The 25694-nt window shown below is 43.7% G+C and overlaps 1 protein-coding gene across 2 annotated transcripts in view; it reads left to right on the forward strand.

Moving 5' to 3' along the window:
• Positions 1-22773: 22773 nt before the first annotated feature.
• Positions 22774-25694, forward strand: part of PTPN14 (protein tyrosine phosphatase non-receptor type 14) — a 173959-nt gene continuing 171038 nt past the window's right edge. Inside the window, exon 1 of one of the 2 annotated variants that reach the window (XM_023640732.2) lies at positions 22774-23365. The gene's annotated coding sequence lies outside the window, so the exon portion shown is untranslated. The remainder of the gene's footprint in view (positions 23366-25694) is intronic. The other variant, XM_023640733.2, reaches the window with a different exon arrangement.

The following is a 25694-nucleotide window of genomic DNA, read 5'->3' on the forward strand; positions in this document are numbered from 1 at the left end:
TGTAACATTTTAAAACTGTTTCAATTGATTCTAAGCAAAATATGACCCTAGACACTGAAGTTGCGTAGGTTGAGCTTGTTGAATTTCAAGGAGCCGTGAGGATGACCGACGCAACCAAATGCCCAGAACTGAGGGATTTCCTGGGACATGAGACTTTCAATGCTAAAACTGTGACAGTCCCCGACAAGCTGAGATTGATGGTCTCCTTCCATTTCCCCTGTGTGTTTAGATGAGGTCTGGTTGGCATGTGGAGGTGGGAGAATTCATAAATACTGAGCCTCTGAGCCACGGTTTCAGAAAAGGAACTCCCTCCCTTTAGTATATCACAAAATAAAAAAGCCACTTTTCTGCCGCCCCTATATTCCAGTCCTCATTTCTCAAACCAGAAAAAACCCAGACACATATTTTGTGATGATTCACTTCCTTCTCCTTTGTCCCCAGGAGATGCCTCACTTCAGCTTCTTCACACTCCAACCCTAACACTAGTCCTGCTTTTGAGAGGAGATGCAATATTTGAACAGCGTCTGGGGCCTGCCTGACTTCCTAGGAGTCCAGTTCCTTTGCTGCCCACCCAGAAAGCTGAACATTGAACCCTAATGCCTAGTTCAACGCCGGGCACATAGCAAGTTTTCAATAAATATATGTAGAATTTGTGAATGATAGATCAAAGCGCCCCCAAATAGTGGGAACTCATCCAACTGAATTCTCCCAGCTATCTGATGAAAGAAAGTCGTCAGGGAAGGAGGGAGGAGAAAAAGCTCGAGAATAACCATTTCCCTTTTTGCCCCACCCAAGATCTCAGTGGATGAGGTGAAATACAAACAAACCACAAACGAACTGAGGAAAACTGTTCATTCCTCTCTCCTTTGCCTCTTGGAAGTTGGAGACAGAGGAGCAGCTGAAGGAACCTAGCTTTTCTCTCTCGGCTGGTCGCGGCTAGCCAGATACCTAAGGCATAAAGGGTACAAAATTACCCCTTATATTTTTCCTTCCAGGAGATTCTGTTTCTGGGATCCTAGAACCAGAAAATAGGAACCCTTGCCTATTTAAAAAACAGATAACCAACACTTTTCAGATTTGCCTATGTTCCTGTAATTAGCAAGAGAAAGGTATTGCTTCATGAGAAAGTCAACTATGATAGATCATGTGTTCAGGATGTATAAGGTGACCTGTTGACCACAGCAACTGAAGAGTGTTCTCCTTGCCATCTAGAGTCCTATGCTGTCTGATAACCAGGAGGCAGCACGGTGCGGGTGTGTGCGTGTCAAACCGAAGAACACCTCCCAGCACCACCGCGTACCAGCTGTGAGATGCTGGGCAAATCGCTCAACTTCTCTTCACCCTTATTCACCTAATAGGGCTGTTATGAGGACTAAGTGAGATAATCTGTGTAAAGCTCCAGCACCAAGCCACATGGTAAGTACTCAAAAGATAGCTATTGGTACTTACTGTTCTGGATAGGTTGTGTCATCTAATCCCCTATAATTTCTGCTGGAAGAACTAAGGTGGTTTTCATAGCTCATAGTAAGTTTACAAGGTGTATTAACCACAGGAAAGGTTACGCGCTGAGTTGGTGGTTGCCTAATTTGATGAGTAAGATTGTTTTCTTTTCTCACTTCTGTGTTGAAAATAGAAATTTAGGTCAAAGTTTTGCTTGAGGCAGAAAAGCCTTCTTAATTGGTTACCTGTCTGAAATAAGACAGTAACCCCTCTTAATGTCTGGACGCCTATCCAGCCCCTCAGCTGATGTTAATAGATTTCCTTTGGCAACCTGAAGCAGGAGCCTTAGGACAGAGTCTGTATATGGGCTCTTAAGCCAGAAAGCATTGATTAAAATTTGGTTTAGAGTCTTTTGTCTCCAAGCCCACCTGAATTGAAATTGGAAAACTCAAAACATCAGAATTCTTTGGTTGACTTTAACAGACAATTTACGCTCGTGGATAGCTTCACCAGATCAGAGCTCAGTTTCACTCCCCTGGGGTACACTGTCAGGGAAGGCTGCACAGCAGAGAGTGCATTTGATGGGAATCTTGAGGATGAGTAGGAAAATCCAAGGTGGTCTTCCTACTAAGAAGAGCTAGTCTAAAGAATTGCTGTAAAGAATTAGATTCTTTTAGCTAATCTAAAGAATTGTTCTCATAGGCCTCTAGGTTGCTAATGATCCTACAGCTCTAATCAGCAGGAAATGGACACACATTTAATCAACCCAAAGTCCCAAGGTACTGTGATCTAACAAGAAAGGTGAATTGCCTATGTCATTACCACTAAGTGGGGTAACTTGAACAAAACTGGCAGATCTTCATTTTCCCAGTATTCTCCTTGGTGCCTGAAACTGGGTGCTGGCATAACCTTAGGCCATAAAGTACTGTAACATGTTAGTTCATGCTGGGTGGCAGCAGGTTTGTTTTTCATGATTATGTAATCTGAATTCTTTTTCCAAGAAAGGATTTGGAAATGAGCTATTAAATTGGATTGCCAGCAAGCATATTGTCTAAACGCACATCTACATTAACTACAGTAAACTCAGACCCTTCCTCTCAAACTGCCTCCTCACCCCTGTACAAATCTATAAATGATAAATCAAGCGTGACCCATGAGAAATGTCCAGGAGCTGGCTGAGGTTTACGGAAAGCATTAAAATGCCTACTAGGGATTTTTAGGGAGGGTATTTGATTTCTCTCAGTCTTAAATAGCAACCTCATCAGCCAGAGATGGGCGCTGTGTATACTAGCACCCATATTAGATTGGCTTTGAAAACTAATATGATGTTAAAATATTGTGTAAAGTGTGCATACTAGAGTAAGTTCAAAGACTTGAGGTTCTAGGTGGGTATTTATTGGCTAGAAGGCTATTTAGAAGAGAGTTCACATTGTTCTTAACTTCTAGGACAAAGCTTAAAACCACAGCAAGTAACTGCTTGGGGTTTTGCATTCCATAATCCTGGCCTCACAAGCTAGCTTCCTGTTCCCTCTTGGCTGGGCAGACTCGAAGGACAGACGATGAATGGTTTGATTCTTATTGTTGGAGAATCTTCTCTGGCTTTCAGCCCCGAAGGTTCTGGGTGCCAGACCAGGTGTTATTTTTCACTTGAAGATAATTGCAGGAGAACAGACCAAGTTAGGCAATTGAGCAAAGACCATATCTAATAAAGATCCACACACCCAAATCCCAAAAAAGGAGTGTTTCAGAATAAGCCAGAACCAAACTTGGAAAATTCTAATCATTCCCTGGGATTTTCTTGGTAGGTTTCAGGAATTAAGAGGAAAAACAGAAGAAGGAGGAGGAGGAGGAGGAAGAGGAGGACCAGTGAGGGGAGGAGAAGATGATGACAGAGAAGAACGAGAAAGAGAAGATGACAAGATCTTGGGTCAACATGATTAACATGATTTTTTTTTTTTTTTCTGGAGGAAATGGTAGATTTTTTTCAAGTGGTATGATAATTCAGCGCTTTCCTATGTAACTTGTATACACAGCTGTATGCGTATTACGAGATAAAAGTCAAATGCTAAGATTTCTTGCGCTGTCTTCACCAGCTAGCTCTATGAAATGGGCCCTAGGTCAGAACCTACTGGAAACTATAAGTGAAGGAGATAGATTCTAACTCTGGCTCTGTGTGAGTGTGTGTGTGTGTGTGTGTGTGGTGTATAGCAAACAGAGAGACAGATACTGAGAGAGAGAATTCCAGAATTTGTCCTTGTATGGAGTAGTTAAAAGTCTGCTTTGAATTTTAAGTGGAAAACAAATTAAGAGAATACTAGAACACTAGTTATTCAAATAGCATGCCCAACTTAATTGCTTAGGAAAAACCATTGATCTTTTCTTCTCTGCCCCACTATTCTAGCAATTTTAAAAGTCTTGTGGCCAAAGGACAGGATCTTGAAGGGGTAGGGATGGGGGGAGAGTTGAATTTTAACTTGGCTGAATTGGGGACTAATTTCCTTAGCAGCTCAAAAGCTCTTAATGAAAGCTTTCTGCCAGACAGAACCAGGGCAGGCCACTACCCAGTCACACTGAGGCTGGTCCCTGAACCTCCTTCAGAGAAGAGGAGGCTTGCATCCTTCTCTGAGGCAGCCCCTCCCTTGGGAAGGTCAGATAATCTTCCTCAGTCCCCCCGCCCCCCTCCACTGTGCCCATTCTGACCTTTGTGCCCTTTCAAACTCTGCTTAGAATTCTCTCTTTCTGCCTCTGTTTAACTCAACCTTTCACCTCCTCCCAGGCCCAACTCTAGGTCCTCAAAAAGTACCCAACAAAGCACGTCAACCCAATGGCACTCTCATTCCTGTAAGCTATCATCAAGTTGCTACAATTTTCACTATTTCTGGTAGAATCTTTGAGCTAGGTGGTCAACTAGAGACAAAAAACATTCTCTTTTCTTTCCTAGCTGTACTTTTCTTTCTTTTCTATAAAAAAAAAAAAACCCTCATGATCTCTCTGCCTGATTTTATCATTGTTCACTGTACCCACAGAGATAGAACACAACTGATTTGTCACTGCTGTTGCGTCTAGGCATTGTTATTTCAACTTCTCAATCCACTGCACATCAACCCAAGCCCATATTTGGTTTTTGCAGAAGTTCTCTGACATTAGAATTTAAAAGCATCTGAAACAATGGAAACTATTTCTCCAGTAAGGACAGGAGAAACTGAGGAAGAAATTAGTACATAAAGGGTATATTATGTTACTTACATTTCTCTACTCTGGAGAACATAGGCAGGAAGTAACATGGAAAGACTTTTCAGAAATACAGTCCAAAGACACTAAGGAAAAACATCATGTTTCTATTAATAAAAATGTCTTAAAGACTTTTTATGAGAAACAAAAAGTAGAAATGTTTTTACTACTTTCCTAAGTTTTTAAATCTCTCCTAAAAAGAACAGAGGTGGATACAGGGAATAGAGCTCCCAGGAGAGAGAAGTAATTCTTTGTCATGAGTCTAGACTTCTCCACCCAAAGAAACCTAAAGGAAATTGAGTGCAGTCAACCCGCAAGGGTGAGCAGAGATAAGTGAAAGGCACTGATAATTCAGAATCTCATTTCCACCTCATTAATTTCTACCTCTGTTCCCTTCTATTGGTACTTCTAAAGGGAAGAAAGGTAGACCAAATAGAAGATAATATCCTGTCCCCACTCTTGCCTTCTCCCACCCACGAGGTGCTCAGTCAGTAGACTAGAAGATCATTATCAGAAGAAAAAGACAAAGCAAGTGGTCCATATGATTCTCCACCCAGCGAGCCTCTCCTCCATCACTTAACTGTGCAAAGATTGCAGGTGGGTGTCACTTATTTAAGATTGATGAGAATTAATATGAAAATCACTCTTGATCTTGATATGTTTCTTATTTGTCAATACCAGAAATGCTTTTGCCAAGTTTGGGAACCTTAGCCTAATTATGGCTAAAGAAGTCACTTGACTACAGTCAGCAGATTTCTGTATTTTTACTCTCCCTCCCATTCTTCGGGAAGGGAGAATTTTGCACTGTTTTCAGTAGGACATGCCTATTCATTATTGCCTACACTGGAAAGCGACTGAGGCTCTGTCTCTCTCAAATATTTTCCTTGATCACTTCACAATGTGTATTTTTCCTATTATTGTATGAGAAGAAGGGTGCTTCCTTGTTATAAATCATTATAAGAAAAACACCCCCTATTTTCTTGCAAGTAAAATTTCAGGATTCATAAATATTAGATAATACCTCTGGATGCTAATCTGGGGAACATCAGACATTAATTAAGCATCCTGGAATAATGAGGCTCAAGTGCAAAAAAGAATATTCAGGGTCACAGGAAGCCATGGTGAAGAAAGAGGAGGAAATTAAAGCAGAGATGTAAACAGTAGGGACTAGAAGGAAAAGGGGTCAGAGGAGGCAATTTCCTGTGAAAGCCAGAGTGAGCTATACTCAAAACTGTGCAGCAGACAAGCTTTGCTTTCCCCTTTCCCTTTCCTTACCAAGACCAGCTTAGAGTTTCCAATAACAGCATAATTATTACTACTACTTGTAGAGTTTACATTTTGACAGTGTTTGACACCTAATATTATCTCTAGTTGGCAAAGCTTTAGACTGGAAAAATACAGGTGATGGGAAATTTATGGAAGCCATTCCTTAGCCCAGAAATTCTATTACATATCAAGCGTGCCTCAGTCCAACCCTGGGAATAGTAAGGAGGAAAAAATTCTGGGCTCTTATCAAGGGTGTGAGGAAGGAAGATGCACGTGCCAACCACATAAGAATAAAGATGAAAAGTCAAATACTTCTAGCAGGATGTGATGATTAGTTTTATATGTCAACTTGGCTGGGCTATAGTACTCAGCTTTTCAATCAGACACTAATCTAGATGTTGCTGTGGTTACCATCTACAGTCAATTGATTTTAAATAAAGGAGATAATCTTGGATGATGAATGTGGGCCTCATCCAATCAGTTGAAAGGTCTAAGAGCAAAACTAAGATTTCGCTGAGGAAGATAAGAAATTCGGCCTCATGAGTGCAGCATCAGCTCTGCCTGAGAATTTCCAGCCTGATGGGCTAACATACAGATTTCAGACTTGCCAGCCCCCACTATCTATCTATATCTATCATCTACCTATCTACCTACATCTATCTATCTACGTATCTATCTATCTCTGGTTCTGTTTCTCTGGAGAACCTTGATACAGAGAGTAACCAAGGAAGGCCTGAGGAGGTGATATTAAACTAAGCCGCAATGAATAAGGAGACAACTATATGAAAAGTAGAGGTTAATTATGTTCCTTGCAAAGTGAAGAGCATACCCAAAGGCCCTGAGGTAAGAAAGAGCTTGGCATAAATACGGAAGTAGAAAGGAAATCAGGATGTCTTAAGCACAGTGAACAAAAGAGAGATGACCCAAGATGGGGTTGGAGACGTTTGTAGAGGTCAGATCATGCAAGACTCTTAGTAAGATATTTGAACTTATTTTTCAAACTACTGCAGAAGGTTGTTGAAGGTTTTTAACCTGGAGAAAGATGGCTGCTTCGTGGAGAAGAGAATGGAGGCAGACGAACACTTAGATGTTACTCTAGTGGTCCAGGTGGGAAATGATAATGGCCTGGCTCAGTGTGTTGGCAGAGGAGATGGGAAGATGTGGGCTGCCTCAAGGTTATATGATGGAAAGGATGAAGACTGTGGGAGGTGAGGGCAGCAAGGATGCCACTACATTTCGGCTTGTACAGTTGGGTGGATGGTGGTGTTTCTAAATACAGTAGGATAGACTGAGAGAGGAACAGGGCTAAAGAACACAAATTAAGTGTCTAGTTTTGATTCTGGAGCACAGAAAAGAGATTTCAACATGAGATATAAATTTGAGAGGCATGATTTGTAGATGGCATTTGAAGCCACACCAATGGAAATTATTAATCAAGGAGAGAAGGAGATTAATCAAGGACAGAGAGTGCTCAGGACTAAACCCTGAGTAATTCCGACACTTACAGATAGGGTAGAGAAGGAGTGGCTAGAGAGATGGGGGCAGGGGGAAGGAATAAGAGTGTGCCAAGAGGGGTTGTGTTTCAAGAAAGAGGTAGCAATCAACTCTGAAATGCTGCCAAGAAGCCAAGCAAAATGAGAACAGAAAAATAAACATAAGGTTTCATACCAGGGCCTAGCACTGTGTATTGTATGTCTGGTATGTCTGCTTATTTACTTAATGCTTTCTCATTTACCACTTACCATTTATAAGAGGAAGACCACTATCATGGCTGATTCCAGGCAATCTCCTAGGTTATTGGTTTTCATAATTGGACATACATGGGGCCTGTTTGTTTGTTTTAAAGGAGGAGGAAGGAAAGAAGTTGGTACCTGGGCACCTGGGGATGAGGAAGGAAGGGAAGAAAGATGGGAAAAGGAAGGGCAGGATGTTCTGCTGTCCCCAGCCTGGCCTCAGAGATCACATCTGATCTATAGGAAGGACCTTATATAAAAGATGAATTGTTTTGAAGAGTCACGTATCCCGACTTCTAAGTTAGAAATCTTACCCTCTTTTTTTTTTTTTTTTTGAGGAAGATTAGCCCTAAGCTAACATCTGCCACCAATCCAACTCTTTTTGCTGAGGAAGATTGGCCCTGAGCTAACATCTGTGCCCATCTTCCTCTACTTTGTATTTGGGACACCTGCCACAGCATGGCTTGACAAGTGGTGTGTAGGTCCGCACCCAGGATCCCAACCGGAGAACCCTGGGCCGCTGAAGCAGAACGTGAGCACTTAACCACTGCGCCACCTGGCCAGCCCCTACTCTCTCTCTCAATCTTATTTTTTCTCTTTTCCTTCATAACATTTGATGATTAGTTTTATGTGTCAACTTGACTGAGCTAAGGGATGCCCAGATAGCTGGTAAAACATTATGTCTGGATGTGTCTGTGAGGGTGTTTCTGGAAGAGATTAGCGTTTGAATTAGTAGATTAGGTAAAGAAGATGCCCGCACCAAGGCAGATGGGCATTATCCAATCCGTTGAGGCCTGAGGGGGGTGTGTGTGTAAATTTATGTAAATATTGAACTCATACTTATAATCAATACTGGTGCACATAGTGTAAACAAGCCTATGGTTCTAGCTTTGGTAATTTACCTTGAAAGAAAAACCACCCCCAAATATATTTATTTCATAAGTTTGGAATTTTTATATTAGGTTTTTTCTAAAGTGAGGCACAGCTGAACTACTCTGATGAAATCTCAATTTTAGTACAAGTGAAAATGTCACTTTCTCCCCTTACAAACTCTGCTAAGACAGTGGTGAGCTCACCATGTGTCACACGGCAAGGCCAGAGCCCTGTGCTCCGGTGACCCAGGCAGGGCTCCCAATAGCTGGAGTGGAGGGGCTCATACATGAATTATATCCCTATCCTGCCAATTTCTTATAACTCACTTATTTCTGTGCATTTTTGAGGAAATTGATAGTTCTTTACGGCCACATATTAATATTTACTTTCTTGATAACAGAATTTAGTGAAGAAGTGACTAATCCTCCAGAAATATAGGGAGTTTTCTCAAATTCTTTTCCTAGAGTACTTGCTTTCTATACTAAAATTGGTACCAGTAGCTTTGCTGACTTCAAATCAATGAAAACGAGTATTTAGTCATATAAAAAACACACATAAAGATGTAACTCACTTTGCAGAACAGCTATTATTTACATTAAAATTTTTGTTCCTTATTTTAACATTGTTTTCTTGCTTTGTATTATTTGCAAATATTAGGAATTTTGAACTTAGAATCTATTTATATCCATTTACAGTTCTGACAGCAAAGTGCTTTTAGCCAGAAATGGTGTTTCTGTGCTCCTACTGAGGACTGTTTTTTAAAATCTTAATCCTGTTTTCATGATTTGATGACGTCATAATTTTTTTTGAAGTTTTATGCCAAGTGTCATTTAATTTGAATGATTCCTTTGTAAATGAAAGAATACAGAAAAATGTGGTAATTATTCTTTCAAGAAAAGTAGCTATTGAACATTTTCCCCATATTCTATTATTTTAAAAAAACACACCCTTTTTCTTTATCAAAAGCATGTATTCATTCAAAATTCTGTCTTAAGGACAGGAAGATATCAAAAGATGACAACAAAGACTTGCTTCAGTCTAGGTATGGAAGATGTTTGAAAAGCTCCCCCATACAGGTCTTACTCAACTGTGTATTATCAGCACTTAGCAAACAGTAGGGGCTTAGTAAGTGTTTTTGAATTAATGTTAACATCCACTATGTACACAGAAAAGAGTAATTAATTTTAGTCAATATTCATCTGTATATGGTCTATAAGCAGTAGATTAAATTTTACATAAATACCATCATATAAGTGTTCATAAGGAATATGTAGAAAAATTGAGTAGAAAAGATGTTTTCCTTAATTAGAAAAATTTTCACAAGAAGATTACATTGATTTTACAGAACATATGGAGCTGGCTTGGCAGATGGGTGGGAGTAGGTGGTTCCTGGCGTGCAGAAGGGCCCTGTGGGTCCTTCTTCCTGCTTCTTGTCAGAAGAGAGAGAGTAAGACCGACATACACACTAAGTGTTTCTTTCTCTGTTTATAAATAAGGCTCATGTCGTTATGATACTTGGTCTCTATTTATATTTTTATGCTTGCTGAGCTTTCTTTTCTCCTTCTCTTTCTTGGACAAGTCTACTGTGATTAACTTATCAGCTATTTTAACGCAATAATTCTAGCTGAAACGAATGGTTTAAAAACGGAGTTGCTAGGATTGACCAGTTGTTTTGGTGCCCTATACAAACCTTACCTAGAGACCCTAGTCTCCTGACTTCAGATTCAGATCACGGACCATGGGGTGTGTACTTGTGTGTGCGTTTGAAAAGTTGAAAACTTAAAAATCAAAATCGGTAGTGGTGTTCATCACTTAAAGGAGCCCTTGGTTATACTTAAGGTTACGTATTTTTCGTGAAGATTCCTTCTGCCCAATCCAAAGCAAATTTGTTTCCTAAGTTTAGAATCTTTATGTTGTGTTTTCTCTAATGTGAGGTACCTCTGAACTTACTCTGATACATTCAAACCCCAAACTTAGCACAAAGAAAAAGGCCATTGTCTCCCCTATATTGTTAACAGTTTGGTATCTGTACTTCCAGACGTAAAAAAAAATCTTGTGAATGTCCTACCCAAAATATAGGGTGACTCACAGTCAGCATTTTGTAGTAGCTAATACTTAACTTTGGCTTTTCCTTGCACTTAAAAAAAAAAAAACATATATATAATTAAAGTGATTACCTCTGGGGAATGTTAAGATGAAAATGGGATGTGAAAACAGACAATCCACCTTTTAATTATATACTTCAATATTGTTTGAAGTGAGAATGTGTTCTTTTTGTAATATATTTCTTTTTTAAACTTTTCATTATTATTAGGTGTTTAACTTCATTATTTACTTAAACAAAATTAACCAGAAGAGTATAATGAACTCCCATATACCCAATTGCCCAGCTTCAATAATCATCAATGTGTTGCCAATCTTGTTTTATCTATATTCCCACCCATTTCCCACCTCTGTCTTATCTGGAAGCAAAACCCAGATATAACATTTCAACTGTAAATATTTCAATACATATCTCTAAAAGAGGAGGACTCTTGATTTTTAACATAAACACAATACCAGTCATCATATCTAAAATATTTTACAATTATCAGTGTTCAAATGCCCTCACAAATGGTTTTTTGTTTTAGAGTCTGTTTACTTGAATTAGGATACAAATAAGGTCATGTGTTGTGATAGTTGGTATATCTTTTAAGTCTCTTTTAATGTACAGCTTACCCCTGTTATTCCCCTCATTGTTGAAATGTATGTTAAAAAAAAAAAAAGTTTTCCTCTAGAGTTCTCCATAGCCTAGATGTTGCTCTTTGCTTCTCTGAGATCTGTCTGAACATGTTCCTCTGTTTTTGTATTTTTTGTAAATTGGTAGCTGAATCTATTCTAGAGGCTTGATCAAATTCAGATTATCTTTCTCAAAGAAAAACACTGATAGTCTAATATCTGATTCTCTCTCTTTTTGTGATGTTAGCGACCACTGAAGCTCATGCCTAGATCCATTACTTCATCAGAGGTTGCAAAATGATAATATTCTCATTTTATCATCCCTTTTATCTATTATTTAGGATATTTCCCTAATGAAATACTCCTCTTCATCTACTACTTGCTTAGCAGTGCTATAATTTCTTAGGAAAGACAAGGAGAATGATTTATTTCTATCCTTTTATTTATCATTTTTCAAAATAATGAGTTGATTCCAGTGATGACTAATTAGTTTTTTTAATTGTACCATTATGAACTTACCGATTTCAACACAGTTGAAATGTTATAACTAATTGCTGTTATTATCCTTATTGATGCTAAAATTGGCTCTTTAGCCACTGAGAGTCTCTTCAAGGTGGTTCTTGAGTCCTTTGCTTATGACCCTAGTGTTCTTTGATAGCTTTCTTTTACATTTCTTTCCTCAGACCTGGAGTCTGTCGTTTCTCTAAGGAGCCCAGGTTCTGTTTAGTGGGAAAGGTTCGGAAGGAAATAAATTTTTGAGTTGGTTGGATAATTTGACTCGGTCAGCTTTCAGGAAACCCTGAGTGTATAGGTGGTGTTAAAAGCGCAAGGTTTGGACTCACAAAGACCAGGGTTTGAATCCAAGCTCTGTCACTTACCAGCTTGGTGATCTTGGAAACCTTCCAAGCACCTGGTTTGGGACAAGACAGCAAAGCAGCACAGACGGAGTGTTCTCTCTTGGAGAGATGCCACAGGAGATGATGGACCTCAGAGCTGCGCTCAGCAACCAGCAGCAGAAACCCTGGGGTGGAAAGAATGGATTCAGTCCACTGGCAGGGACACTGGCCAGGGGTGGGGAGAGCCTAGGGTCACAAATCGGGTCCAGGTTTGGGGGAAATGTTTTAGTTCTGCCCTCTCCTTGTCCCCATATTGCCCTAGGCAGATATCCCCCTTCCTTTCGGGACTTCGGAGGTAGGATATCAGAGTACAGGCTAGAAGCAGTGGGGTAACTTCAAGGCAGAGCTCCAGCCTGGTATGCTTATGAGCAGATGGCAATGAGTGTAGCTGGTCTGACCGGTCCCTGAGAATCCCCCTCCACACACACACATCCTGCTCTCATCCCTCTGTGGGCATCCACTTATCATACAGAGTGGCTGCTTCCAGTAAAAGGTTATTCAGAAGTTCTTTGGAAATCAGTTAAGCACAATACCTCACCTCTCCCACAAACCCACACAACAACAAACATACACACCAACTCACCTGGAGAAGCACAAGCTTGCTAGACGTCTGCCCCTCCCCACGGCTGCATTTTACCAAGTAAGGCAGCTAATGGTCCCGAAGGAACAAGGGTGCGCTCAGACGGCAAATGCTGAGAACTGTAAGTTTGAGGAACAACAAACTGAACAATCTATTCTGGGGAAAGCAGGACTCATGGAAAACAGGAAAATAATTTAAAACCAGAGTAAGAAATATGCTTGAAGACATTAGAGAAGATACTGGAAACAGGAAGCAAGAAGAAGCAGTTCAGTAAAAGAATTAGAAATATTAAGAATGAATCCTGCCAGACAGAGAAAGACAGTACTGCATAGTATCACTTATATGTAGAATCTAAAAAAAAAAAAAAGAACTAGTCAAACTTATAGAAATAGGAGTAGCAAAGTGATTGCCGGGGCCAGTGGGTGGGGGAAGCGGGGAGAGGTTGGTAGAAAGATACAATTTTCAGTTATAGGATGAATAAGGTCTGAGGATCCAATGTATAACATGGTAACTATAGTTGATAACACTATTGGATAATCGAAATTTACTAAGAGAGTAGAACTTAAATGTTCCCACCAAATTAAAAAAAGTAAGTAGATAAGATGATGGGTGTGTTAACCGGATGGGCACAATCTTTTCACAATGTGTATGTAGATCAAATCATCACATTGTACTCTTTAAATAGCTTACAATTTTATTGGTCAACTACACCTCAATAAAGCTGAAAAAAAAAGTTAAATTTTAAAAATTAAAAAAGGAATCCTGTAGTTATGGAACAAAAAATTTAAACATTGCCTAAATATTGGAAGTTAATATGTGAGCAGTAAGATTAGGTCCACTAGTTCCCCCAGGAGGCATCAGGAAAGGTTAAGGATAAAGAATGGAAAAAAGAGAGAAAAGAAATTTGGAGAATCAGGTAAGTGTCAAAGTCTGTTCATTAGGGACACCAGAGGAATAAATAGGAAATGGAGGGAGGCCAATAGTTCAATAATAGTGACCAAGAATTTCCCAGTGTCACACTGCTAGTAAATGGCAAAGCCAGGAGGTCAGCCCAGGCCATCTAGCTGGAGTATATACCCTTAACTATTATTTCCTGCCTTAGATCTACTATGTCAGATGTCAGTCTGGAGGAAGGGAATTAAGTTAGGAATACGGCACAAAGGGAAAAAATTATAAACCAAGCAGAAAAGAGGGAGTGCATGAACAGAGCAAGACAGTGTGTTAGGAGTGGGGATAAGTCTGGCTGTCACACTCAGTGTGACTGAGGTCCTTGAAAACAAACATCGAAATCCCCAAAACACAGAAACCACCATCTAAAAATAACAACAAAAACAGACAAGTTACTTCATCTCTAATCCTCAATTTCTTCATCTATAAATGGGAGAATGTAACCCCTACCTCACAGGGTGGTTGTAAAGATTAATTAACATAATACATGTAGAATTCTGAGCACAGGAAAATAACAACATATACTCACTTAAAAATAATACAGTTTTTATTTATTCCGACATTCAATAAATATTTGTTGAGGATCCTCTATGCACCAGGCAGTGAAATACAATGGTGAACAAAACAGACAAGAATCTCCACTGTGATGCAGCTTCTGGGATCGGGGGTGGGGAGACAGGCAATGAACAAATAAACATCAACAGGTAATATAATGTGAGGTGGCATGAGTGCCACTGAGGAAATCAGACAGGGTAAAGGAACAGAGAATGGGATGTGAAGAGGTGTGATTTTGACAGGATGGTTGGGAAAGGTCTATCCAAGGAACGAAGTGAGTGAACAAGCCAGGAAACATCTAGAGGAGTGGAGTACTTGGCAGAGGGAAGAGCAAGTGCAAAGATCCTGTGGTGGAAGTGTACTTGGCTGTATGTTCAAGGAATGGCAGAACGGTATCAAGGGAGCAAAGTGAAGCAGGGAAGAGTAATTGGAAATTAGATCAGAGAGTCAGCCAGTGGCCAGATCATTTGGGTCTTCATCTGTCACCAAAAATTCAATTTCTCTTTCACCATTTGAAAATTTTGTCTTTGTGTAGTCCATGACATCAGAGGTGCCAATCGTGGAGGGAGGCCCAGTGTGCGCCATCTTACGTTAGCCAACTTTTAGTCAGAAGATACCTCTGCCTCCTAGCTGTAGCAGAGGACCCCTCACAACAGAGCTTCCTAGGCAATTTGCCTCTCCCCTCCTGGCCACAGGAAGGATCTTTCGATCCTCAGTGGTCATTCCAAACCAGACCTATCATTGCCCTTGTCCAGGTCTGTGGGAATTACTCACAAATGTTTGAAGTCACAGAGTCAGCCACAGTCTGAGTCACCCTTCACTCTAGGGGAGGAGGCCAGGAAGCAGCTGGGTCTTAGGGGAGGTTTTGATTTGGTGCTGTTGGATTCTCTTCCGCAGCCCTGCCCATGCCTGCGGGTAACCCTATCTCGCCCCCGCAGGCTGGGGCATACGTGTTCTTTAGAAAGGCGTTCAAATGTGGCCTGGCCCTTCCCTCCCCCAGTGAAGGTTGTTCCTTGTCGCTACCCACAGCCTAAGATTCTCTCATGTTCATCCCTCTCAGAGAGGTGTTCTGGCTACAGCTGCCCATGTCAGAAACAAACGCACCCCGTTCTTGTTTTACTTTCATCTCTGAATTTGTAACCTGCCTGGAAGTCTATCCAGTTTTTACTTCCATAAATCTGGTAGCACCGTTTGCATTATTACTTGTTGACACTTTCATCTAGGTCTTTAAATTACATTAAAAAAATAAGCCCAGAACCAAGGAGATGAGGGAAAAACAAACTAAAAAATTGCTACCTGTTGGGGCTTTATTTAAATGTGACATCTAAGACTACTAGAAGAGTTAGGGGTCCGTAAGATGGGAATCCAGTTTTCTCAGGCTGGATATAGTTTCAGCGGTTCGGTGTAGCTGCAAATATTAGCAAACACAGACAGTGTCAGAAAGAGGAACATACCTGGACTGGCCCCTTCACTCTGAACACCATCATTAAGAGAAGGTAAAGAGAGAGTACCGCCCCCTCCACCCCAGCCCAGCTCCAAATACTTTTCTTCTGAGGTTGGTGGGAAAGGACTGAAAAAGTACGTAATGAAGAGGGGGATCTATTGACTTTTTACTCAGAAATGTCCTGGTTGACTTGACTTCTTATAAAAGCATGATTAGCCATCATTTTCTTTATCTCCTATGAACATGATTCTAAGATTCCACTCAGAATTTCTCTTCGTTATTCTTAGCAACCTGGCACTTATTCCCACTATCATGCCACAAAATGGCACCAGGCAGATATTTCGGAGAAGATTAGACGAGGATAATTACAGCTATCATTGACCTGCCCTCATGCAACTCCACGAAGGTGTTGATGGCTCCTTGGCCAGTCGCGGTACATTCTACCGCTGTGTACCTTCCTGAGAGCTGGCCCAGGTAGGGATACAAACAGGATGAAGAACAGTTTAACTCAGTTCATGGATGAGAGATTCCTAACTAACTATTCTTAGGAATTAGGGTATTTCTGACCTTTGAGATTGATGTTATGAATGGAAACGACTCCACACTCCCAGAAAGTGTGACTTCACACCAGTCAAAGGCAACCTCCCGTGTGCTAGAAGGACCATGGACCAAACCTGCCATTTCTTGGACTTTACACAGGTGAACGCATAAACTGCAAGGAATCTTGGGAGCCAACGACATAAAGAGTAGTGAGGTATTAAAGCTCTGTGAAAGGATTTGCTCTCTGATCTTATAGCAGCAGCTCCCATTCCCCCTTTCACTGAGTGTACTCAGAAAAACATGGGGAAAGAAGGATTTAAAATAACTGGAGATGCATACTCTGGGTATGCACCTTCTCCTTAGCACAATTGACCATCAACCAGGTAGAGCTCTTCCCTGGTAAATTTCTTCAATGGGGAATTTTGACCACACTCTCTCCTGCTTATGTTTTTATTTCCCGTTTTTACTATACAATTTTAGCTACCACCTAACCCTATTCCTGACATATAGTGCTGCTCAATAAACTTTGCAGCAACATGATGGATTAGAAAGAACATGTACTTTGGAATTAGAAAGGTCCGGGTTTGGATCTTGGCTCTACCATTTACTTAGGTACTTAATGTCTAAGTACATGTCTAACTACAAGGTACTTAGTGTCTTGAGGTCTCAGTTTATTTCTCTGTTAAACAACAACAAACACTAACCTCAGTGCATTAGTCTGCTCAGGCTTGCAGATCAAAATACTACACACTGTGTGGCTTAAACAACAGAAGTTTATTTTCTCACCGTTCTGGAGGCTGGAAGTCCAAATTAAGGTGCTGTCAGGTTTGGTAACTGGTGAGACCTCTTCCCTGGGCTTGCAGATGGCCTCCCTCTCTCTGTGTCCTCACATGGCCCTTTCTCTGTGCACATGCGTGGAGAAAGCAAGCTCTGGTGTCTCTTCCTCTTTTTATGAGGACACCAGCCCTATTGGATTAGAGTCCTACCCCTTATGACCTTCTCTGACCTTAATTATCTCCATAAAGGCCCTACCTCCAAATACAGCCATATTGGGGATTAGGACTTCAACTTTAGGATTTTGGAGGGACACAATTCAGTCCATAACACTCAAACACTGTCACATGGATTACTTCAGATTATGTATATACAGGACCTAGCCTTGTTCCTGTGTTCCTGGAGCATAGCAAGTGCTCGATGGATATTGGTTTCCATACCTTCTTCCCTATGTCACTCACCTCCTTAGTGGGTCACTTTCTTCTTCACATGTGAGAAGCCAGGTTGGCCCTTTGCATAGATGGTATACACAGTTACTGAGAGTGGAGGGGTTCCCAAGACTTCATTTTGGTAAAAAACTTCTCCCTTCCTTATTGGTGTGGCTTCAGATGCCCCCTGGGCCACTGTCTCCATTCTGAGAACTGTCCTTCCCACCCAAAGGGTTAGGCCCAGCCACAGCAGCCTGTTTCTTCTCCAAGACCCTTGATTGACAACTCAAACCACATTCCTTCTCTTGGGAACTGGATTTGAGATTCAGTCCCTGCTGAAGGTGAGAAATCCAGTCTGCAGAGATAGAATGTGGTTGATGATAATATTAATAGGTAACATATCGAGAGCTCAGTACATACCTGGTACTGTTCTAAAGGTTTTGCACACATTGACTCATTTAATCATGACTACAACCCCAGGACATAGCTATGTTCATTACTTCCCCTTTTACACGTGAGGAAATTCACGTGTCAGAGCTTTAGTATTTTGCCCAAGGTCACATAGCCATTAAGCCTGGAGATGGGCAAATCTGGAGGATGGCACCAGCCAGAGGGAGAAAAGCAGAGTCCCCTCATGGTTCTCTGGTCCCACCCTTCTCTCTCGTGGATTCCATATGCTCCAGTATCCTGCCAATGTATTCCGTTTTTGCATGAACAATTTGAAGTGGGGTTTTGTTCTTTGTAAACGGAAGGAACTTGTACTAAGACAATTGGCCCTAACCACCAGATCTCAGGTGGAGGATGTTTTTGAGTTTAACAACTATGGTGAGCGTGTGTGTATGTTTTTTTTAAATGACTCTATTTCATTACAAAGTTTACAATGGTTTAAATCAAAATTAAGAAGCCCTCCGTAAGAGACTTTGGGGGTAGTGAAGCCTCCTTCTCTGGATAATAGATAGTCTTCAGCAGTAAGGGGTGGGTAAACTTCACTGGCAGCGTGCTCCATATGGGATATGGTGATGACTGGATGTGTGTGTGCACACGCCGTGTGTAGGGAGATACACTGTGTGTTCCCATCCAGCCTGGAAAAGCTGGAAGGCAAGGCTGGGGCTGGGGGAGGCAGGGAAAGTCAGGCAGCTGAGCCAGGAGAATATCATTAGGGAGCTTACACTTTTAAGACCCGATTCAAAGGGAGTTTTCAACCTAAGGTGAAATTAGTAGAGAATGATAAAAAAAAAATACATCAAAACTGGCAGGATACTTAATTGTGCCTAGGTTTTATTTCTTTTAAATCTTGCTGAAAGTCCCAATAACATATGTGAATTATCGTTCCTAGAGTGTACTTGATTAATATATATTGCTGCCTTATGGAATTTTTAAAGAGTAAACAGTTGGCTGAATCTTGTATGTTTTCACTGGAAAAACTAACGATCTGCCTAGAGTAAGTCTGCCTGAAGTATGTGACTCTGACTGATATCGTTGCCCACGTGGTCAACTGCAGTAGCCAGAGGAGCTGGCACAGCGTCCCAGGAGGACAGATTCATCTTTCTCCTCCCACCTTGAGAAAACACAACCTAAAAATCTTTGGTATTCTTTCCAGAAGGAAGCAACAAGGAAGTAATTCATCTGCAGCCTCAGGTGACAGGCACGGATCTGGAGGCCCTCTCTCCTTTGACTCTGGTGAGGGCAGTCCCTTGGGAAGGCAGGGATCCTTTTCCTGAGAGATGGATAAAGGTAGAAGAAATGAAATGGAGAGGTAATGTGGTGACCAGGAGGCTTGGTGGCCGGGGATGAGGGTGCATCAGGAATGAGAGTTGAGACATTAGGAAAGATGATAAAATGGACACAATTTACAAAATGAAAAGGTACAGGTATGGAAGGCTTCCAAGAGACTGGCGAGAAAACTCAAATAAACACTGTGCACTTTCATTTTATCAATGCCTCTACAAAAGTCTCCTATTATTCCATTTGATCAGTGTTGGAGAATAGTGACTTCCTGCTTAGTCAACCTGGGGAAAGGCTGAACTTTGGAGGGCCCCTGTTACTTAATATTCTTTGCAGGTGTTACTAATCTAGCCTTATTTTTTTTTATATTTTTGCTGTAGGTCAGCAGTTCTGAATTGGAGAGGGCCAGGCATAACAGAATTGCTTGGGAAATATTTTCAAAATATACTTGCCCAATACATCAACAAGAGAATGGATAACCAAATTGTGACATGTACACATACCCACAATATGTAATTCCATTTATATGAAGTTTGAGAACTAGCAAAAGTAATGCATGACGGTAGAAGTCAGCCTGGAGGGGTGATATTAACTGACAAGTCACAGAAGGGAAATTCCTTTGGTGACGGACATTTTCTTTGATTTTATTTATTTATTTATTTATTTATTTTCCTTTTTCTCCTCAAAGCCCCCTGGTACATAGTTGTATATTCTTAGTTGTGGGTCCTTCTAATTGCAGCATGTGGGACGCTGCCTCAGCGTGGTTTGATGAGCAGTGCCATGTCCGCACCCAGGATTGGAACCAACGAAACACTGGGCCACCTGCAGTGGAGCGTGCGAACTTTACCACTCGGCCACGGGGCCAGCCCCCATGTGATGGACATTTTCTGTGTCTTGATCTGGGTGGTAGTCTTGTGGATGTATCCATATGTATGCTGGATGTACACTTAAGATTTGTGCTTTTTATTGAAAGTGAATTATATCTCAATAAAATGCTGTCCAAAAATATTATACACATACACACTCATATATACACCAACCGAAGTCTCTACTCTAGACCCAGAGAATAAGATGAATAAAAAATAGTGAGGAGGGATGCAGAAAGGATGTGTATTTTGCAAAAGTTCCCCATTTCTCCTTCCCTCCATTACCATAAACTGCCAAATATCCTTTCAGGAATTAGAATTAGGCTGGGGATAAAAACAAAAAAATACGTATCTGACTTTTAAATGTGTCGAAGGCCCCTGAAGATCATCTGAGTTTTCCTAAGACTGTCTACTTTCCAGTTTGCTTTGATGGGGAGAACTTGTTTTGTTTGCTTTCAGTGATTTCAATGTTTTTGAAGGTATAGAAAGAAATGAATGAGAAGAACATATTGGGGGTGGGAGGAACCATGGAGGCCCACGAGATTCTGCTTGGCATCCTGTATTTATAGTTGGAATCAGGCTTTGAACAAGTTGAAATCTTTTGAGGGGACATTTAATACTGACAAGTTCCTAAACATACAAACCTTTAAAGGTGCAGTGATGTGTTTGGGGCCTGTCCCATCAACCAAACTCTTGGGCCCTCTGACGCATGTTAAGGAGACGTGAGTACGACGCAGACTTAGGGAACGGGCTGCTTTTTTTATTTTTTGAAAGAAGCTTGTGACATCCTGGCTTTATCTCTTAGCTTCCTCCATAGATATGCCATCTGCCTGGAGGAATATACCTTCCTCCAAATTCAGACCTAGGAAAAACCTCAGAGATGAAGGAATTCAACCAAGCTCTGACCTCTATGTCACACTCCACTTAAACTCAGGCCTACGGGTGAAGTGGCTTTCTCAGGGTCACAGGGTTGGTCAGAGACAGAACCAGAATTCTGTGTCTGCATGCAAGTCCTTTGCTCCTTCTACACCACAAGGGCCTCAGCATGCTGTGCTCACAGTTTGGTATCATGGTGGCTTCAGCGCACAATACACAAATGCCACTTCCTTTCCTCTAAGACTCTAAGAGGCCTCCCATCTCACAGGAAAGAACAGGAGTTTAGGTTTTACCTTGAGAGCCTGCAGCTATTTCCGTGTCTTTAATCTTAATCCTGTTTTGGTCAAAATTCAGAAATTAAGAGTTTGCATTTTGGGGCCAGACAGACTACAGTCCATTATTATATTTTCCTAGCTGTGTGACCCTTGGTGAGACAGGTAATTGCTTCACGCCTCACTTTCCTCACCTAGGAAATGCGGACAGGAACACAGGAGCACAGAGTGCTTGCCAGGCTTCCGGGAGCACAGTAAGGCACTCCCTAATTTTCTTTGGAAATTCAGCAAGTCCATATTGAAGCTATCCAGCTATTTCGTAGAAAGTTTGAGAAACTGATCTTAATTCCCTTCAGCGTTTTCCTTCCATCCCTTTGAGGTCTTCTCTACTTCTTTATAGTTCTGGAGATCGGCAAATGCTCAGAGAAGTCAGTCCCCACAAATTTGTACACGATGGGTACGAAAAGCTTTGCTCTTTCATTTCCCATTTTCTTCCCCAAGAGATCCAGAATTTTAGTATCAGTTGTGGGACAGTGAAGTAATACAGAACAATATCTTCTGTGACAAAGACTTCAAGGATCCTTTTCAAGCTAACAAAGGTTGAAAGGGCTGGGCCTGAGTCCTGGTAAGATAACAGACTCCGAAGACATGTTTTTAGCAATGCAAAGGACCACAGAAATGTAGGCAAACCCTTTAATTTTACAGCTACAGAAGCCAAGGCTTTTGGGGGCTGGCATACCCCTCAGTCATCCAGTCGGTCACCAGCAGGGCAGGGCAGGGCCTAAAACATAGGTTCCCTCTCCTGGCTCAGTGCTTTTTCCATCATACCAGCTGCGTCTCATTAACTCCACCTCTGAAAGTACTAAGGAAGTTCCCTCCCAGTGCCTACCGAGGCAGGGTGGGGCGGTTCTGTGGCATGGAAAGAACCTGGAAAACCACATAGTCCCAGCATAAAGTGCGTTTGCGATTCCGGGAGGGGGGAGGGATGGTGAGATGAAGACACCAGGTCCGGTACCCTGAGGTTCCGGGTGTCCTGGAGGGAGAACTCTTGAGATAACCTGCTCCGTGAAGCCACCTTACTTTGTCCTGGTCTGTCTTCCCCTGTGCAGCGGCTGCATAGGGACGTCCTTCTCGGAGGAGTCCCCGAAATAAGATGGGCTATCCTCGCTCTAGATCGGAGCGGGCGAGTTCCTCCCGCTGCCCCGCCACTGCGGTTTGCGGAAGTCTAGGTGGGATTTTCCCTTCTTCCTGCCTTCCGCCCCCGCCGGAGCGGCGCTAGGTTGGGTTGGCTGCGGTCTCCTGTCCTTCTCCCCTCCCACGCCTCTTACTCTATAGGGAGTTTCATCCCGTCCTCCGTCCTCAGCCTTCACCTTGGAAAACAGTTTCCCAAGCGTCCACATTAAAAGTGCGCGACTTCTCGAGGCCTGCAGAAGGAGCTCCTGCAGCCCGGCATTCCTCGGATTCCAGCGCTGTGACGTCCCCAAGGCCGGCGCGCCTCCCGCCGGGGACCTCCGGCTCCACGCGCAGCCGCTCCCCCCCGCCCCGGCGCGCTCCCGGCCGCGCGCGCGCCCCCCGCCGCATTCCTCCCCGCCCCCGGCCGCGCGCCCCGCGCGCCCCGCGCTCCCTCCGCCTCCCGGCCCCCCGCGCCGCCGAGCCCGGCCGGGGGTGGGGGAGCCGCGGCCGCCGGCGCCTGCTCCGTCCCCTCCCACTCGCACGGCCCCTTCGTCCCTCCTCTCCCGGCTGCTCGCATTTCCTGCCGCTCTGGCTCTCCCGGCCCCTAAAAGTTCTTCCCAACTTTCTCTCCCCCGAGCGGGCGCAGGCAGCGGGCTGGCTGCTGCGCTCCTCCTCGCTCAGCTGCCTGCCCTCCTGGCTTAGGTCCTCGGGGAGCGGCAGACCCCAAGTGGCCGCTGCCGGTCCTTCCCCTCCCACCTCGCCCAGCCTCCTCGCCTCGGCCCCCTCCGGCGGGATAGCCCCTGTTTAGGTGGTTCTCCTTTCTCCTCCTCCGTGCGCCCCTGCGCCGACTCTCGCGCCGGGATCGCGGAGGAAACCTCCCTCCCCTTTCGCCTCCTCCGGCTTCTTCCCTCGCCCCTCCTCCGCCAGCCACTGGAATCAATTCCTTGGGGAATTGGGGCGCCGCGGCCGCCGCGGAGGGCAGCCTTTCCGCGCGGGACCCCAGGCACTGACGGGGCCATGTAAGCAGGTAAGCGCCGTCTGGGGCGGGGGAGTCGGGCCCGAGGTTGGGGGCCGCCTCGCGCTCCGGGCGCCTTGCCGATGGCTTGGGCAAACGCTGGCAGCGCCAGCTTGCAGTCGGCGGCCCGGGACGCCTGGCAGGGCAGCGGGGGCGCGAGGTGGCCCGGCCGCAGGAGTTGGAAGTCGCGGTGGGAGCCGCTCGCGGTGAGGCGCACGGCTCGTCTGGGGCGTGAAGGTGGAAGGCGAGCGTTGTCTGGAGAGTTTGCGGTTAAACCGGCCCCCTCGCCCCCTGCTCCCCATTCCCTTCTGCTTTTTGGGAACGAGAGAGGGCCTGGAAGGGGCAGCTGGAGATAGCCAAGGCGCTGGGGGCAGGACGATGAAAGGAACGACACTGCCGGCTCTCCAGCGGGAGAGGGTCTCACTTCCGGACCCTCCTCTGCCCCCCAAGGGGACAGGATCTCGGGAGGGAGAGGAGTTTGCATGCCCTCCCACTAGGCCCCAGCCGGGCCACAAAACTCCTGGGCTTCTCGGCTGCCACTTGGGTGGTCGGGCTGGCTCATAGGGAAAACCTGTGGCCACATAATTTCAGAACAGGTCTCCACCGCCAACCTTCCAAGTTCTGAGTATTAACAAGTTCTGAGACTGTTATTGATACACACTCTCCCCTTTCTCCCTGGCATGACCCCTACATCTGGGTTTTGCCTATTTGTAAGTGGGTTTTATGCCTTTTTGAGGGAGCAGTGAGGTAGCGCCCCCGCTGCCTCCCGTTCCCCTCCATCCACTTCCTTCAGTTCCTGTCAGCCCCATCCCCAACCCCACCTACAATTTAAGGAGATTGTGGGGTTTCGGCTTCAGTCTGTCCAGGGACTGGCTGTTGGAGGCTCTTTGTGAAGGTGAGGAATCTCTAGATTGCAGGCTGCATATACGGTTACAGGATTTCCACCCATGTGTTAATTTTTTAAAATGGATTAGTTCACTCATTCATTCAACAAACCTAGTATTGAGCTTCTCCTGCGTGCTAGGAACAGGGACTGCAGAGATGCTAAAACAAGATCCAGCTGCAGCCCCGTGGAAGAAACGCACAGGCTGATCGGGAATTACAGTGTGGTGAGAGAGGGGTTCCGTGACAGCCGGGGAAGGCTTGGTCCTGGAGGTGAGGGGGTGAGGTGCGCCGCTGAGCTTATTTATAGGGTTGAGGTGCTGCTCATCTGGAGCAGTGATCAGGAGAGTGCAGTCCAGTAGAGGAAACAGCTTGTGCAAAGTAAGAGTCGTCCAAAAAGTGAGTCCAAAAGGATCATACCTAACTCCCAACCAGCGGGGTTTACGGTCAGGTTGCTGCAGTGTTGCAGAGATAGCATTATTGAAAAATTCTTTTACTATCAGAAATTAAACTGGAAGCGTGTTGGCCACTTACGGTAATGAAGTAGCTTGCAGAGGAGTACAAGTCTCTCTTTGTGGACACACCTCCATGCCCGTTGCTGATTCTACAAAAAGGAGCAGTTGTGCGACCATCTAAACTTTAATTGGCACTAATTGGCCTGTGCCTGGTTTCATTAGAATGGTATTGGTTCCCTTTTAAAGAGCCGCTTGGTGGCAATAGGGGATAATACTGCAGCCTTGCAGAACCTTGTATTCAAGTCACTTTATCTTTTGGTGTTGGGGTTAAAAGCTTGTGCCGTAGAAATGATAGCCTTAATGAGTGGGAGCTGAACAGCGTGATGCTCTTTTGCCTAATCTGAATGGGTGGCCATGATGTGCAGAATGAGTACGTGTTATGTGTCACTGTGTCCCTTATAGGATTCTCTGCTTTTGAAAGTCATTATTGCTTCAGCATAGTTGTAAGGGCTACTTTTCCTTCCTCTGAAACTTTATAAAAACGGAATATGTTCAAGTAGGTTGTTGTAACTTAATGGTCCAAGATTTAGCAATCCTGCCTTCAGAGTTCCTTGTAGAGCGGGAGCATTCTGTACATGGTTTGTCTTTCAAGGGCGCCTCTTCACCGGGCTGAAGCGGCATTGTAGTATTCTTCATAGGGGCTGAGTCCTGGTTGAGATGACAGAGGTCCAGCTTTCAGTGACCTCAGTGCATCAGAGTGGGAAGAGCACTCCGGCTTCCTACAGTTTTGGGTGTTTAGCCAAGCCCCTGCAGAAACACCTTCTCTTATCTCAAGAACAGCCCCTTGACAGGACTTTTCCTGAAGGCATAGGACCTGCATGAGAGAAAGGGCTGAAGAGCAGCTCTTTCTTGCTAATCCAGGTACCTGCCTGGCTTCCATCGTTGGCTTAAACACAAAGTTGTTAGTAACCCTTCAATGATTCAGGCTTTTGCGTACTGTGGGG

Source organism: Equus caballus, chromosome 5 (assembly GCF_041296265.1).
Source record: "Equus caballus isolate H_3958 breed thoroughbred chromosome 5, TB-T2T, whole genome shotgun sequence".
Taxonomy (NCBI): domain Eukaryota; kingdom Metazoa; phylum Chordata; class Mammalia; order Perissodactyla; family Equidae; genus Equus; species Equus caballus.